The sequence below is a fragment of the Varroa jacobsoni genome, unplaced genomic scaffold (genome assembly GCF_002532875.2).
Source record: "Varroa jacobsoni isolate VJ856 unplaced genomic scaffold, vjacob_1.0 scaffold_451, whole genome shotgun sequence".
Classification (NCBI taxonomy): Eukaryota; Metazoa; Arthropoda; class Arachnida; order Mesostigmata; family Varroidae; genus Varroa; species Varroa jacobsoni.
This window is the reverse complement of record NW_019213353.1, coordinates 8225-22506: the sequence shown is the minus strand read 5'-3', so window position 1 is coordinate 22506 and position 14282 is coordinate 8225. Positions and strand designations below refer to the sequence as shown.

At 42.7% G+C, this 14282-nt stretch overlaps 1 long non-coding RNA gene across 2 annotated transcripts; it reads right to left on the bottom strand.

Annotated features, from left to right (window-relative positions):
* Positions 1-661: 661 nt before the first annotated feature.
* On the bottom strand, positions 662-5520 carry LOC147753479 (uncharacterized). 2 transcript variants are annotated; one of them, XR_015311107.1, is made up of 5 exons: positions 5304-5520; positions 4755-4949; positions 3330-3442; positions 2181-2446; positions 662-1287 (listed from the first exon to the last, which is right to left on the bottom strand). It is a non-coding gene; the product is annotated as an uncharacterized LOC147753479 (long non-coding RNA). The 2 variants fall into 2 exon arrangements; XR_015311108.1 differs by lacking the exon at positions 3330-3442.
* Between the last annotated feature and the right edge of the window lie 8762 nt (positions 5521-14282).

Sequence of the window (14282 nt, the reverse complement as noted above, 5' to 3'; positions counted from 1 at the left end):
CTGCAATACTTACTAACGGCCCCTGGACTGAGGGTTACTTGTAAAGCTCAGACACAAATCCGTGTTCTACAAGCAGGGACACTCGGAGCATCAACCCAAATGATCTATTTTGTTTTTTGTTATTGGAATTGACAGGAGAACATTACAGCCGGCTCTTAATAACAGACCAACACATTGTCCAGGAACGTCATGGTATAGCATATCATAGTCGATTAGATCATCCGCACTACCGAGGAATTGAGTCGGACTCAATTTCCCAACACACAAAACTAGTCTGAGATATATAAATATTGCAGGCTGTGTCGCAGCAATGTCGTGGCGTTGACTTGTTGGACAATCTACAATCTACAGTGAAGATTCACCCGGACTTTTAGCGTCAGTAAAATCTATAGGTTGAACAAAGATAGTACAGAAGTAGCTCGATCGAATTTCGGTGGTGGTCAGGGATACCCCCGACCAGGGAAATTCACTTTGGCTTCGGTTAGGGACACCACCGACATTATTTGCTCTATACAGCCTAATGGTCTAATCTAACGCCAGTCGAACGCGCCTTTGCCGTTGGTGTCTCTTCTGAATGTCCTAATCAATGTAGCAAGCTAGCCACATTGGAAAAAACTGGGCAGCACTTACTATAGTTCAAACAACATAGATACCTCTTATTTTGGTTTTGCTACTGCAGTTCTACAACGTTAGTAGATTCTACTTTTCATTAACAAACAAATTGCAATGTCCAACAAGTACCAGAAGGTCATAGCTTAAAGGGCCTGTTTGTTTGAGAGTCTCAAGCCATGTTACGCACTGCTCATTAACCTTGTACGGATATTTTTAGGCACACAATACCTCCTCACCTGTGTGCATCAACCTACCTAGGTCTTTAACATTGATCGATCTGTTAAGTTTTTGTTCGTTTATGAGGCATGATGAACTATATCATCATCACGTGTACGCTTGTTTACACCGGCCGGCATATTTTTTTACCGGTGTCATGGCCAGACGACAATACTTTAGCCGGTAACGATGATCGACAGGTGGCTTCTTGTAGTAAGCACGATGCCCTTCGCCTTACTGTTCTCTTTTTTGTACAATTCAAATTTATTTTCTTTATGCCGATAGGGTGCGTCGCGTTCCACTGCATCTGTTTAGTGGCAGAATGGCCTCGATAGTTCTCAGTTGTCTGAGCCAGTCGCGTTTGGCCATTAAACGGTGACTATGGTTTCCATTAGCTGCCGAAGATATGCATCGAAGCTATTGCATGCTCGAGGAGCAACAAACCAAAATAAACGGTATCTGAAAACGTGACAAGAGCCGTTTATAGGTTATTAACATGGCGCATAGATAGTTAACGCCGTTAGCGATGGAAGAATGAAGTATCCAAAAGACTAAATAGGCAAAAAATGAGACAAAATAATTATAGGCAGAAAGATATAATCACGAACTTTTACTACGATTATATTCTTTTTTAGAACTGATAGAATTGATTATTATTGAAGTGTTCATATTTATTAGGAGACGCTTAGGTATAGGCTTCTAAATGAGGGGTAGATGGCAATCTGGGTCCTGCACCAGCAATAAATTCATGAGATACTATTTGTGCTAAATCTAGTATGCTGAGCAGGGAGCTATCTGACAAGTAGCGAAATTTTTACCGGACCGATAGCCTTTCCAGGTTCTTCGAAATTCCCTAAGGCAGCGTTGAAGTTCACAGATAGGACTGATATGAAGGATGCTGTTATTGCACCGAAAATTTTCCAGTATTACACCAGCCTGATAATACCATGTATTTTCATGTAGAGCATCGGTCTCTAGAATCTGTATCCACTCAATATCTATTTAGTAAATACCATTCTAAAACAAAACAAATTGTTTTCCATCAAAATTGATAATAGCTATGGTACGATGCTTTCAGATATTCCCCTCTATAGTATCATAAGAATAAAACATTAAGTATTATATTTTTTAAGTCATTTGACTTATGAGACAATCGTATTTGTTTTATTATTTTTAGTTTTAGGTTACGTAACCTTAAATACGTATAAATAAAACGTGATCGTTGTTCTACGTTCAACTTTAGATATTAACTGAATGGTAAACAATTTTCTGGCTAATAAGGATTTCATACTAAGATATTGCCTGCGCTTGAATGGATGCACATAGGAGCACATGCATGCACGCATACATACGATTAGATAGGTTGAGGTATGCTTGGCACGTAATCTCAGCGAACCATCAACTGAACGTTCGAAGACCGAGTGAAGATCTTAGGCATGACCTCCTAAGCTCCTATACGACAAGCAAGTTCCTCATTTTGGTTGTGTACGTTTTTGGTATGATAAGTATCAAAAGCCGAATAGAAGTACTTGCATCGATCAAACGCATAAATAGCTTACGGTATGCAGTCGGTGAGCACGTTACTTTTGTCGGTATTGGTGGCAGAGGTCACGTTGGGCTAAAAGACGTAATGCCAAATATTATTGAACTTCTCATAAATAGAACAAACTTATCGCGAGTGAATTTCATCAAAAACTGCTAGACAATCTCACAGATATCTCCGAATCTAAAAACGTCCTCGCGTCTGGAAACATACATTCCTCCATAAATTAGAAAATCAACTAAAAGATACCAATAATTAAAGCAGAAAAAATAAGTTCGCATACATTCGGGACGCTAATCTTCGCTGCACGTTTGTGATCTTGCTACTATTCGTGTTTAGTCGTACAAGCGAATTACAATAGGCCCCGCAGAAAAAAAAGTCGACTATCTGAAGAGGTTTACGCAGCTGTATGCACGTATTAGTGCGTGTATCTATTCTGTTCATCTATATTCCAGCGCTTATGTCGCTGTTGTCGTTAGTACTTTTCGGTGAACTTCAGGCCAAACTCTGAGGCTGCTAAAGTGCCAAAACTGGTCTAATCTACTTTAGCGGCATCGACCTTCCTTTTGTGCGTCCCTTTCCGTTTGTTTTGTCCTCTCCCACTCCCACTTTTATCTATGCATCTTGCTCATTGCACTCCCACCCATTGTAGATAGGTATAGAGGCAGACAGACAAACAGACCGAAAGACAAGCTGGCAACGCTTACCACTACTACAACTAGAATCAACTTCTACTATCCATTATGCACTTTCACAGCCTTCGGCGGCGGCAGCATCACTACCAGCAGCACGTCTGACACTGCCCGCTTGTTTTTGTCTGTTTGTCGTGATCTGTTGCTGCTGCTGCTGTGATGCTGTTTCTCTTGTAGAAGAACAGATACTGTCTTTTGTAGCCAGCCCCTGTTCCCCCCCATCGTTCCCTACTCCGTGTTTTTCCACTGTATAAACCACTAGCTACCTGCTAAACTCCGTACTGGGTTGATGGTAATTCGGGTTTCACGATGATTTCCCTCTGTCATGGCAACCGTACAACAACCACGATGACTGCGACAAGGTAGAACAGGCTGTCGGCTGAAACCAATAATAGCATAACACACTGATGTAGCGTTTCGCACTTGTATAGTCCGACAGGTAAGTAGGAAGAGAGCATCGGCATCCACGGTTTCGCGATATACTCACTCAGGCCAAATGCTATCAGCGCGTCTGACTCGCAGGTGTGCGTCTGTATATATGCCTGTGTACATCGCTGCGCAGGCGCTGAACCTTTTTAATACCTCTCTTTCTGGTTTTGTGCGCTTCGTCAGAACGTAAGGTGACAGGCGCGCGGGCGAAGCCAGAAATGCCTTTCCCTACTGAAACTTGTTGTCTTTGGCCGTTGGCGTTCCCTTGTTGCATTGGTTCATTTTTCTTCAATTTCATCGTTATCGTCGTCTCGATTTACTGAGCCCTCCGGTTCCCGTTTGTCTCTCTGTTTACCTCAGCGCTCGCTAGAGAGACTCCCTTAGAAGTTTTCATATTGTCTGAGACTTGATTGTGGTTGTAGTAATGCCAGCAGAAGTAGTACGGTTGATCTGTGGCACCGACTGACAAAAGGCAGGAAAGCATGTCTTCGTCGATTACAGAGGCACGGCTTCTTCTTTTTCTTCCCGTTTGACGCTGCATAAGGCCTGCACGACTGGACGACTCAGCAACATGGTCATTTTTGTCCACGGCAACAAGCGACCAGACAACGCTGTTACTTTTACCGCTGTCGTTCGTCTCGACTCACTGCAGGCGATGTCAGGAAAATCACGCAGTCCCGTACGGCTTAGAGCATGATCGCACCACTCTATTCCTTAACAACGCTCGTTTCACTACAACGTTGGGTTCGTGCACTCATGTCCATATCTGCGCCGATTATGTATGTGAGTGTACATCGTAGGTTCCCGTATAGACAGTATTCTGCTATGCGGACATAGCTGTAGAGGGGGGTCGTTACCTTTCCTCTTAGTCATCTCCCCCTTCTATTTGGTAGTCTACATTTGTATGTATGTGTATGAGAGTGTCGGCATCTGTTAAACAAGATGCCTCGCCTTCAGCCGGTTGATGTGCGATTGCGCCTCATGCATATCCGCTACGCGCGGATGAGGAGTCTTCGAGGGTCTTCACGGTTACGTTCATGCCTCTTTCACTAAGGCGATGCCGAAGTTCGCGGAAACTCTTACGCTCCTGTTGATACCTTCACGCCATTCCTGTTGGTGGCCCCAGGCGCCAATAACGGCCCGACTTCAACGTATCGATGGCCTAGGTTCGTGCGTTCGAGTAATTGTACCTATTCACTACGTCTATGATGGAGCATTCAAACCGAGCAAAAATTTATAGAAAACGGTGATGGATGACATACCTTACAAGCGAAGCGTCTACCAGGCTTAACTTCATTGGCTTAAGTGCTATTGGGCAACCGATATTGAAATGATTGACGTGCTGAATAACAATCGTGGATTGCGATATTTTTTTTCTTTACTGGATAGTTGATAAAATCAATATGCTTCTACGTTGACGTGTGGGCGAGGCCCGATGTGGCTACGACGAGAGACAACTGAAAATGACAACTTGCGTCAGCTGACTGACTTCCGAGAACAGAGCCCTAGCTTACTATTCGGGTGCTAAAGGGATAGTTAAATAGGATGATTAAGTCGAGCTAACTAGTGTCTTTAATCTGCTATCCTTGGTATTGGGATTCATCCTAAGCTTAGAATATAATCTCGGATAATTATACTGCTGCTCTAACAGTAGCAGAATCGGTAGCATGATATAGACATGGCCGTTTCGTTCAACTGTATAGTTGAGTTATGGAGGTAAAAGCTACCGTCACGTTCGCCATATTTTGAGGAACTCTCAAACGAGCTTCTCCGAGAACACTCAAAAAAATTACTTGTACCGCGCCACTGACCGCTTGAGAGTCTGTATTAGAGCCACTTTTTTTTTGCCTGAAACGATCGCTTACGATCTGTTTTCGTAAAAAAATATTCGGCCTTCTATGCGACGCTATCGCTTTCAGTGTTTCGTTGCTTTTATCAGTCAGCTTATACTAAAGCCGTATTCATTATAGTATTAGTACTTATCCATAATAACATAACATTATTATTGCAAGTAATAGCGATGTTACTTGCTACATTTTATAGCCACCCAGCAGTTCAAATAGGGATGTTATCTGTGACGAGAGGTGGCTTCGAGTCGAAGCGGTACTAATGCAGCTGTTGGCCCTTTGATCAAAGCAAAACTTCATAAATTTAATAAGTTAATTTAATTTTCAGTTAATTGAATAGTTTAGGCTATCAACTGCAACCATAACCTGATCAGAATCCACGCAGATCGCAGACATAGGCGAGTAGCCGGCAGTGCTTCGAGAGGTGTCAAACTGGTCTGTTCGACGTACACGTGATGCAGACTTCGCCTGGATCACAGTGGATCAGCTGGTGAAGATGCGCTCGAATGTATGTACGATGTGATAATAGATATGTAGGACACGAGCGACGGCGAAGAGCGTTCTATCGTGTGTATTTTAGCGGACACTCCCTCTCTCGGCCATTTTGTCTTTCTGACAGTCTGTCTTGTTCGCGATGGATACAAGGAGCCTCATGACGCGGGAGAAAAAAGCGGAGGCGGACGAGGGGTGATGGTTGTACACTCACCGTCCGGTCCTAATTTCAATACAAGAACCTACTTTCAGCCATCCCTCACACACGTAGTCAGATAAACAGTGTAGACGGTATCACGAACTTCGCAATGGTGGTCCACCACCGACATTAGCAGATCTATTATTGCCATACTTGGTAACATGCACAGAACTCTTCGATTTCGGCTAGCGAATATGTTCTATGAATCGTGATATCGTAAAACGTACAACGTTCATATCTAATTATATATTAAGATTTCCATGCAGCTGGCTAAGTACTTTCGACTCATAATAGAAAATTTAGGCTTGACGTTGTTTGTCTTAGCATCATAACAGAGATCTGATCAATAAGATACCGATTATAGCTTCCGCGAAGATGAAAACAATGTCTATACGAAACAAGGCGGAATTCGCGGCGAATGCTTTAGCTTGTTGTACGTACGCAAATGGCTGTCTTTAAAATGGGATTGATGTCAAAAAAACGAAAATTCACTTCAGCCACTCTGATAGACCTCTGAAAACTGAAAAAAAAAAACCCTGAAACACCAACAGAATATCAACTTAATGCTCAGTTTAACGCTGCAGAATTATACGAGTTATATAGCAAGATTTCTCCATATTCTCCACATCTAGTTAAGTCTTTAAATAAAAGAACATTATATATATATATATATATCTAACACGAAAACTTTATTTTCTTTGCTTTTTGCTAAGATACTAACTAATTAATTAGAAAAAAATGATAAGTCAGCTCTATTTTGTCGAACCCAATGCGCAAAAAGCGTAACAAATGTCCACCCTAATGGCGTTTATTATACTATTGTAGGATATGAAAAATCTGAACTTGTTGGCTACGACAAGGGAAGCTACACTCTCATGGGCAATGTCGAGAGCGTATTAGGAACCTATTCTAGCTAAGTGATCTGGAAACTAGCTCCTTCCAAGTCTAGGAATCCTTGTTTTATACAACGCTTTCTCAACTCGAAAACCATATAGATAAACAACAAAGTCATCCTTTTGGGCTAGAGTTTTCAACGTGAACAGGAGGCAACTGGCAATTTGAATTCTGGAAAGAATTACATTGATTTAAGTATGTTAGTTTCATAACTTTATCCAACTTAACACTTTGTTTATATATCACAATGCATATGCAATACTTTAATATTAAAAAATACTATACTATATTCTTCTATAGCACTAGAACTGCTCCTCATTTGGCAACATCTTTTTATCTAATAAATTTATCTAGATACAGATAAGTGCGCTTGACAAATACATTGACAAATTCCTGGTAGCAGAACCCAAAATTCGCAAAAAACTGCTATATATCATTGCAAGTTTACTAATATTATTTGGGTTTAAAAATTTCACATAATCTAAGATGGATTGTTTTAAGATGGACACATTGATTTCTGAAAACAGAATTTGTTTGAGTCTTTAGTACACACTCCGCGGCTATATATATATATATATATACACATATATATACTGGCTGTATCCCATATGAATGCCGAAAGTCTACACGTTTATACCGTTGAGTGTCGAACGACACCTTGTTGTCGCTGTCAAGTATTGCGTTTATGAAGACTACGACTATTCCTCTTTAGAAAGCAACCATTAGGCAGGTCGTTGTTACAGTTATTACCACTCGGCTGAATAATTAAGAAAAGCAGCTTTGTAATGTAACTCGACATCACGTTGTTATTGGTAAAAACATGGTAGACATTATTGCCAAACCACGGTGTACTATTGCAGAAGTCCAGGGCAGCTGAGGCGCAAGCCTGCCTTTGAAAATGGCCATATTGCTAAGTTTCGACAAAGTTTGGAGCCATCAAAAACCGCTGGTCTTTTTTAAGAGCGGTAAAAAAAACTAACCTCTGAAAGATTTCATGCACCATGGAATCTTTCAGGATCAAGCATTCGGGTAGGGTTAGCAAGCCCTAAAACCCTTGACATCTACTTGTCCTGTGATTCTAATGCACATAAAATCGGCTCAACTTCTTATGCCTATTGAGAGTAATATTTTGCTAGCCTTGACCGGGCGTACGGCCGTATCTACTTCCGCCTCTGTATACCTAGTTACGTACAGGGAGCACTCCCTCCAGCCTAACAGATACTTAGTTAAAGGACTTTTGTTTGCATACATTGCGTTTCTACGTTCGTCGGAATATACCTTGCGAACGTCAAAGTACTAGGACAACATACTTATACCTATAGGTTTCACGTCCGGTGTTGGCGCTAGGCATTCCATCAGACGGCTGGCTGGCTGGCTTCCAGCACGAAACGAAATGAATCTACGCCCGACTTCGAACCTGGTCTACAACGTGCCCCTAAGCGATAGCGGAAATTACCGTTCTGATAGCTGGCAGCTATTTATGCATGGATATTTTTTCAAGATATCAGAAAAAAAAGTCATGATAATTGTTTTCAATGGCACTAGCCGCTGTTACTGGTTTTATTATAACATTATCAGTTTAGCCATGTAGTGGCAGCTAGTTTAGAAATATGGAGTTTACGCCTGCTAGAACAAGTGCCACTACAAGTTATTGGTGCAGGGTTTGCTATGACGGCTATCTGTGGGTGAATTCGGTCACGATCTTGTGTCTTCCCAAGCAGTTAGAGTACAACACCAATATGAGTGCGGAAACTGCGTATCGATGGACGAGTCTGAGACTCAATTTCAGGCCTGTTAGCCGCCATGGTTAGCTTTAGACGCGTGCGTTGTCCGTCCTGAGTGCCCACTTCGTCACAGTATATCAATAGAACACGACGATCGGCATGAAGCGCGCTTGACAGATCGAGATTCCGTTTCCCGGAAGGACGGCTCCGCTTCCAAACCATCCATCCATGGTTACGAAACTACACGGAATACGCCCAACAGCGTTAAGCCATCGACCGAGCTAGTTTTATGATGTCCCGAATACTAATATAAGATCTTTAGCATGTCTGTAAGAGGATTACTTTCTCGCTTGGAATAGTATCTAGCCGAAACAGCTCTGAGGACTATTAAAAGAATGAATTACAAGCATTATGCTGCTTCATATGTAGACGATCGCCAACTTTAAATATCTGTAAACTATGCAAGATATTGGCCAGCGTATTGAACCCAAAGGCCAGCATAAATGGTCAAAATCTCCTCCGAGTATGTATAGCTAGTATGTCGTTTTCTAAACTGTTATGTAGTAATATACCTCAGAAGGGATTTAGTCGTCCATAGCAGCCTATAGTTGTTAACGAAGTTGAATGGATTTTCCCACTGAATAAATGATAGTGATCCGATAAAATTTATTACGTTTCTTTAATGGCCTAGCTTAATATCACTAAGACAATTTAATATGTTCGCTGCCTCGAAAACCTCTACTCACTCCCTTCTGCCTCTCTCCCCGCTGCTCAGGTGTTATGCAACCTTTTAAGGTTACTGGTAGTTTATTTAATTATAACCTGCTGTCAGCACCCTGCGTAGCAAACCATTCTAGTAACCTAGGATCATCTGTTAATGCACGAAATACACGCCAACAGACAGTAGAGTTTTGGCTCTGTTAATGAGCGTCGTACCACTGAAAACATTTAGGCCTTGATTGATTTACGCTTCTGGACGTCCCGATCATATTCGAGCCCTTCGACATGCAAATCAGACGACACTGAGCTGGCCTGTAGAGGTTTGCTGTGGTCCTACGAGGTAAAAACGGCCACTCAGATAGCTACGTCTAACCAGCGACACGTATGATTGCCAATTTCCCAGCAGATATCTACACACCGCAAATGCCATCGCTGGAAACGGTTGCTCTGCGACTTCTATAAAAGGATTCGTGTTATCAATTATATTGTTTAGATATTATTACTTTCGACATATTCTTGTGGAGTAATGTAAATTAGGAGCGGAACTTCGCATTGACAGAAATGCTAATATCAGAGAGGGTTATGTCTCTTTCATTACCGTACCTATCTGAAAAGCGTACCCTTTTTCACGATTGTTAGCTAATTTCGAGTTATCAAATGAAGTGTTCGACTCAGCTAAAGAATTCCGAAGCTAATTTTATTGACGATTCTCTGTAATTCATAGTTTTCGGCCATTTTATGCACACCTGACAACCTTAAGGTTTGCCGAGCTATAAGCTTACAGGATTATATTAGGTTCAGGAAGTATGATTTTACCGTGATTCATGTGCAAATGGTGTGCGTGAGTGTAGAACTCAACGAAGAATGGGCAAATTATCTATGTAAAAAGGATAATTACTTTAATTAAACTACCTAATCGAGCTCAGCATCGAAAAATCAATGTACAAAACAGAGCTGCCCTTTTTGGTTTTGTTTCAAATTGGCCTTGTTCTTTGTCACAGAATCCACTGAAGCTTTTCGCGTACCCGACCAATATGGTTATTCTGTCAAAGTGTTCTCGCTTGGAAACATCGGTCGCTCGAAACTGCAGTTGGTTGAGTAGTTAGGATAATGCTCATTTTAACTGAAGCTCCGATTCGTTCATGAAAGAGCTCGCCTTAATGTACTGTATTAAATGATGGCTAGTCTGTGACGAGTGGCCATCCAGTGATCCTGCGCTTACCAAAAAGAGTACCTGATAGATATGTAGAAACTGTTAAGTTGTGCAGCACAAAACGTGACGGTACCTGCAGTCAGCTCGAATAAATACAAGTTTCACCCATGTTTACGATCAGACGCCGATCCTGCCAACTGCAAGCGCACGTTTGAACAGGAGATCAGCTCAGGACACACCAGGCGTAACCATAGGTCTTGGACGAAATACAAGTTCCGATTGGTTCTGAACTGCTATACGAACGAATTCTCGAGCATGCGCCTAAGGCATTCAAGTAGTTTAGCCCGTGCATCATTCATCTTACGTAGTTTCTATAAGGTTCGATTCGAATGATCTGTTGTCGTTTTAATGACAAGTTCAATAGCAGCTCTGGCCAGTGGAAACATGTGAGTATGTACTGGTAAAGGTCGTCTGACATCGGTAACATTGGAGAGGCTATCGGTTGATGATCTCTCTTCTAAACAAGAGCAGGCAATTGAAACACAGCAAGCGTCTCTCTAAAAGATTTGCTATTTGATTTAATAGCTAAAGACAAAGCCAAACTAGACGCTGGTCTGGTGATGTTTTTTTTTTTTGTAAAAAGCTTGCCGTTTTATGATAACGATATTGTAGCAATCATGTTTTCTTTTTTATTGGTTTTATTCGTTACAATTAGTTCTGATTTGCTTAGAGAAACATGGAGATACTGGTTACTTGATAGTTTTTTTTGCAAGGGAGACGCAGCAAGTAAGCGGAAACACATCGGCTGTGTCTTAACTTAAAGTACGATAAACTTGCTATGCAAATCGATGGCGTTCTATATGGTGTGGCCGAGTTCTCTCAATAATATTTATTTAGAACGGTGCCAGGCCACCTAACGCGACGCCTTTAAAAAGTCTTTTTGTGCTTCGGTTATCGACCTAATCCCGTTGTTTTCGACAATTTTTGGCGTGTTCTCGTACCGCAGAGCTGTTTGCATGACGCACAGTTGGCTGGTGAACATGAAGCAAAATTTCTCGAGCACACCTGTCTAGTCCTATTCTAATCCGCAACCGCACATCTGCGCCATCGCTCCCAGGTCAAGCACTACTTGGCTTGAAACAAAAAATCAATAATCGAACATTTTCTTCATGGTAAGCGTATCTAAATACACGCGCTGCTACGCTCAAGAGGAATGAAGACGCTTTGGAACGTAGATTTGGAACAGTCGTTTACTTTGTGGTTGTTTTACTCACTCTGAGTCATCATAAATTGTTGACGATGATATTGAATCCGTTACGTGCGTTAATTTTCATGATGTACCTTGCATGAATGATAATTCTGATCACCTTCATGACGATGAACAACGGCTGTACATTTTGTGTCGGACAAAATAGGATCTGCAGCAGCAGCAGGAAAGCGCCGAGGTTTATTCCTATTGGCTCTTTACCTTTTTCGGTAAATTAATTTTTTCGGCTCCGTAATTATGGCCCGAAGCTGAAGATCAATGGCAGCGCTCCTCTATCGCCTTTACAGTTTCTCTGCCTAATCGTTGTACAATCGTCCTTAAGGACCTGTAGCGGTTCTCGTAAACCCCCTTCCTCGTGGATCCCGACCGATAACGTCCTCGATCGGTGCGACACCAGATGGCACCAGTGGCAGCGACGGCGAGAGCAACAATTATTTTACATGTAGCAACCTATCTCCATTTAACGTTGGCGGCAAAAGGAACAACAGCCGTGGCGCTAACCACAGCTATAATAACGTCTGCAACAGCAGCAGAAGTTTGTCCCGGCTAAAGATAAAAACTGGAGTCCCCACTAAAATCAATAGGCCAAGTTAATGCGTAGGGGGATGTCGTTATATTCCATAGAGAATCTAGTCTACCCGGCGCTATTTAGTGACTAAGCGAACTCTAGCCTTCGGTCTTCGCACAGGCTTTCAGAGAGGGACAGACGGACGGGTGGACGATCAGACGTCAAATCAGTCGTCCACCTACCGTTTTGCGCTTCCGCTTTAAGCGCCTCTGTCGAAGCAATTCTAACGAATATATGCGCGAAATTCATCGTCAAGGTAGACGTTTTGGGGCAAGAGGGTCTTACATCCGTGAAAGCACCTTGCTGCTATACACCCACCAAATAATTTATGAACTCTGAAGCATAGACGGCTTGTGTGCATACGTGTCAACAATAGAACCATTAATTTCTTTGCAACGGAATTAAAACGGCTACATTTTTTCGCTCTAAAAATGTAATTATCTCTTTTTTTAACATCAATCACTGCCTACAGGCTTCAGTGCCGTTAATGACTTCGTAAGTATAATGCTCGTATTTATCTAGAGTGCCTCGTGTTTGAATTTTGCCGCTGTCCATTTCGGGACTAGTGAACGGTTGTAAATGGTCTGAGTTTTATTTAAGAAAGGTCATAGCATGCGCATAAATCAAGTATATGATTTAAAAAAATCTATATATATATATTAGCACTTATTGACATTAGATGACGCGTCTTCGAATCGATGTTTGCTTTGCTTGCAAGTTTAAGCTGCGTCAATGTGAACGTGCCTAGATGGCTGAGTCAGTGCAAAGGACAGAAAGACGATCCGATGGCCTCCTCTCTTTGTTCAATTCGGAAGTTGTTACGCTTCTCATAACACCGTCCAAATCGCAATATGTCTACTTTGCCATTTTCCCCGTTTCTATCTGTTTATCTCGACCTCTTCCCTGTCCATCTGCGTAAAGTGCGAATGAAGCATGTTTTTTTACTACAAGCCAATTAATAATAGGGGGCGACCTCATGGGTCTGCTGTAGGATTCTGCTTCTGCACTGCCTTTCCGCTCTGTGGCTCTCTATGGCAGTCTTACCTTTACTATGTTTCACGTACACTGTAGAAAAGGTGTGTAAAGAGCTAGTGATTCTGCAGATGCTCTTGTGGCTGCTGTTGGTGTGGCCGTCCTTCTCGGATGCATGATATGGGTCAGCGTTTAGCTGGGTGTGGCCGATACTGGCGGGACGACCAGAGGTGATCCTCCGAAGCCGGCGATTGCCGCCCACCACTGCAATGGGAGACAGCCAAGGTGAAACGGAGTACTCGTAAATAGATCGCTGACGGAGTGAGCCAAGACCAGCTGATAGACTCATAGCGGCACCAGCGACAGCAGCAATGAAAGAACGACAACGCATTTCGAATTCGTTCTATCGGCCGCCGCGGCCACCTCCATTCTGGGGTGGCCCTTTGCTCTGCGGGTATGTTCATTCTGGCGCCGACACTCACTATCTTTCAACCAACGCATAGTCAGTCGTGCGCGCCTCGAGCATACAGAGGCACGCACACATCAAGCAGCGTCGATCTCAGACACCAACCAATCGAGAAAGAATCTGTTGGCGCTGCTGCTGACGCATTTCGTAGACGACGAGCCATTGCCACGTTGAGAGTATCGACAAGCCGCCATCTGGCCTTCCTGGAGTAGAGAGATGCGGCTAGATTCAGCCAGGAACGAGCACATACTGTTTCGAAGCAGGACTTGCCAGTCCTACTAAGCACCGGTTGCCGGCCGTCACAATCGCCATCGATATCAGAATCATCAACATCAGCATCGGAACCATCGTCATCATCACCAGCAGCGTCCGAATCATCATCACCAACACGGCATCGTAATAAAGTAAGCAAGGACCTGGAGCAGCTTCTGATAGTTACAACCGAATCGGCAATAGCAGACGGTGTTTTCGTTCAATGCAATGCCCGC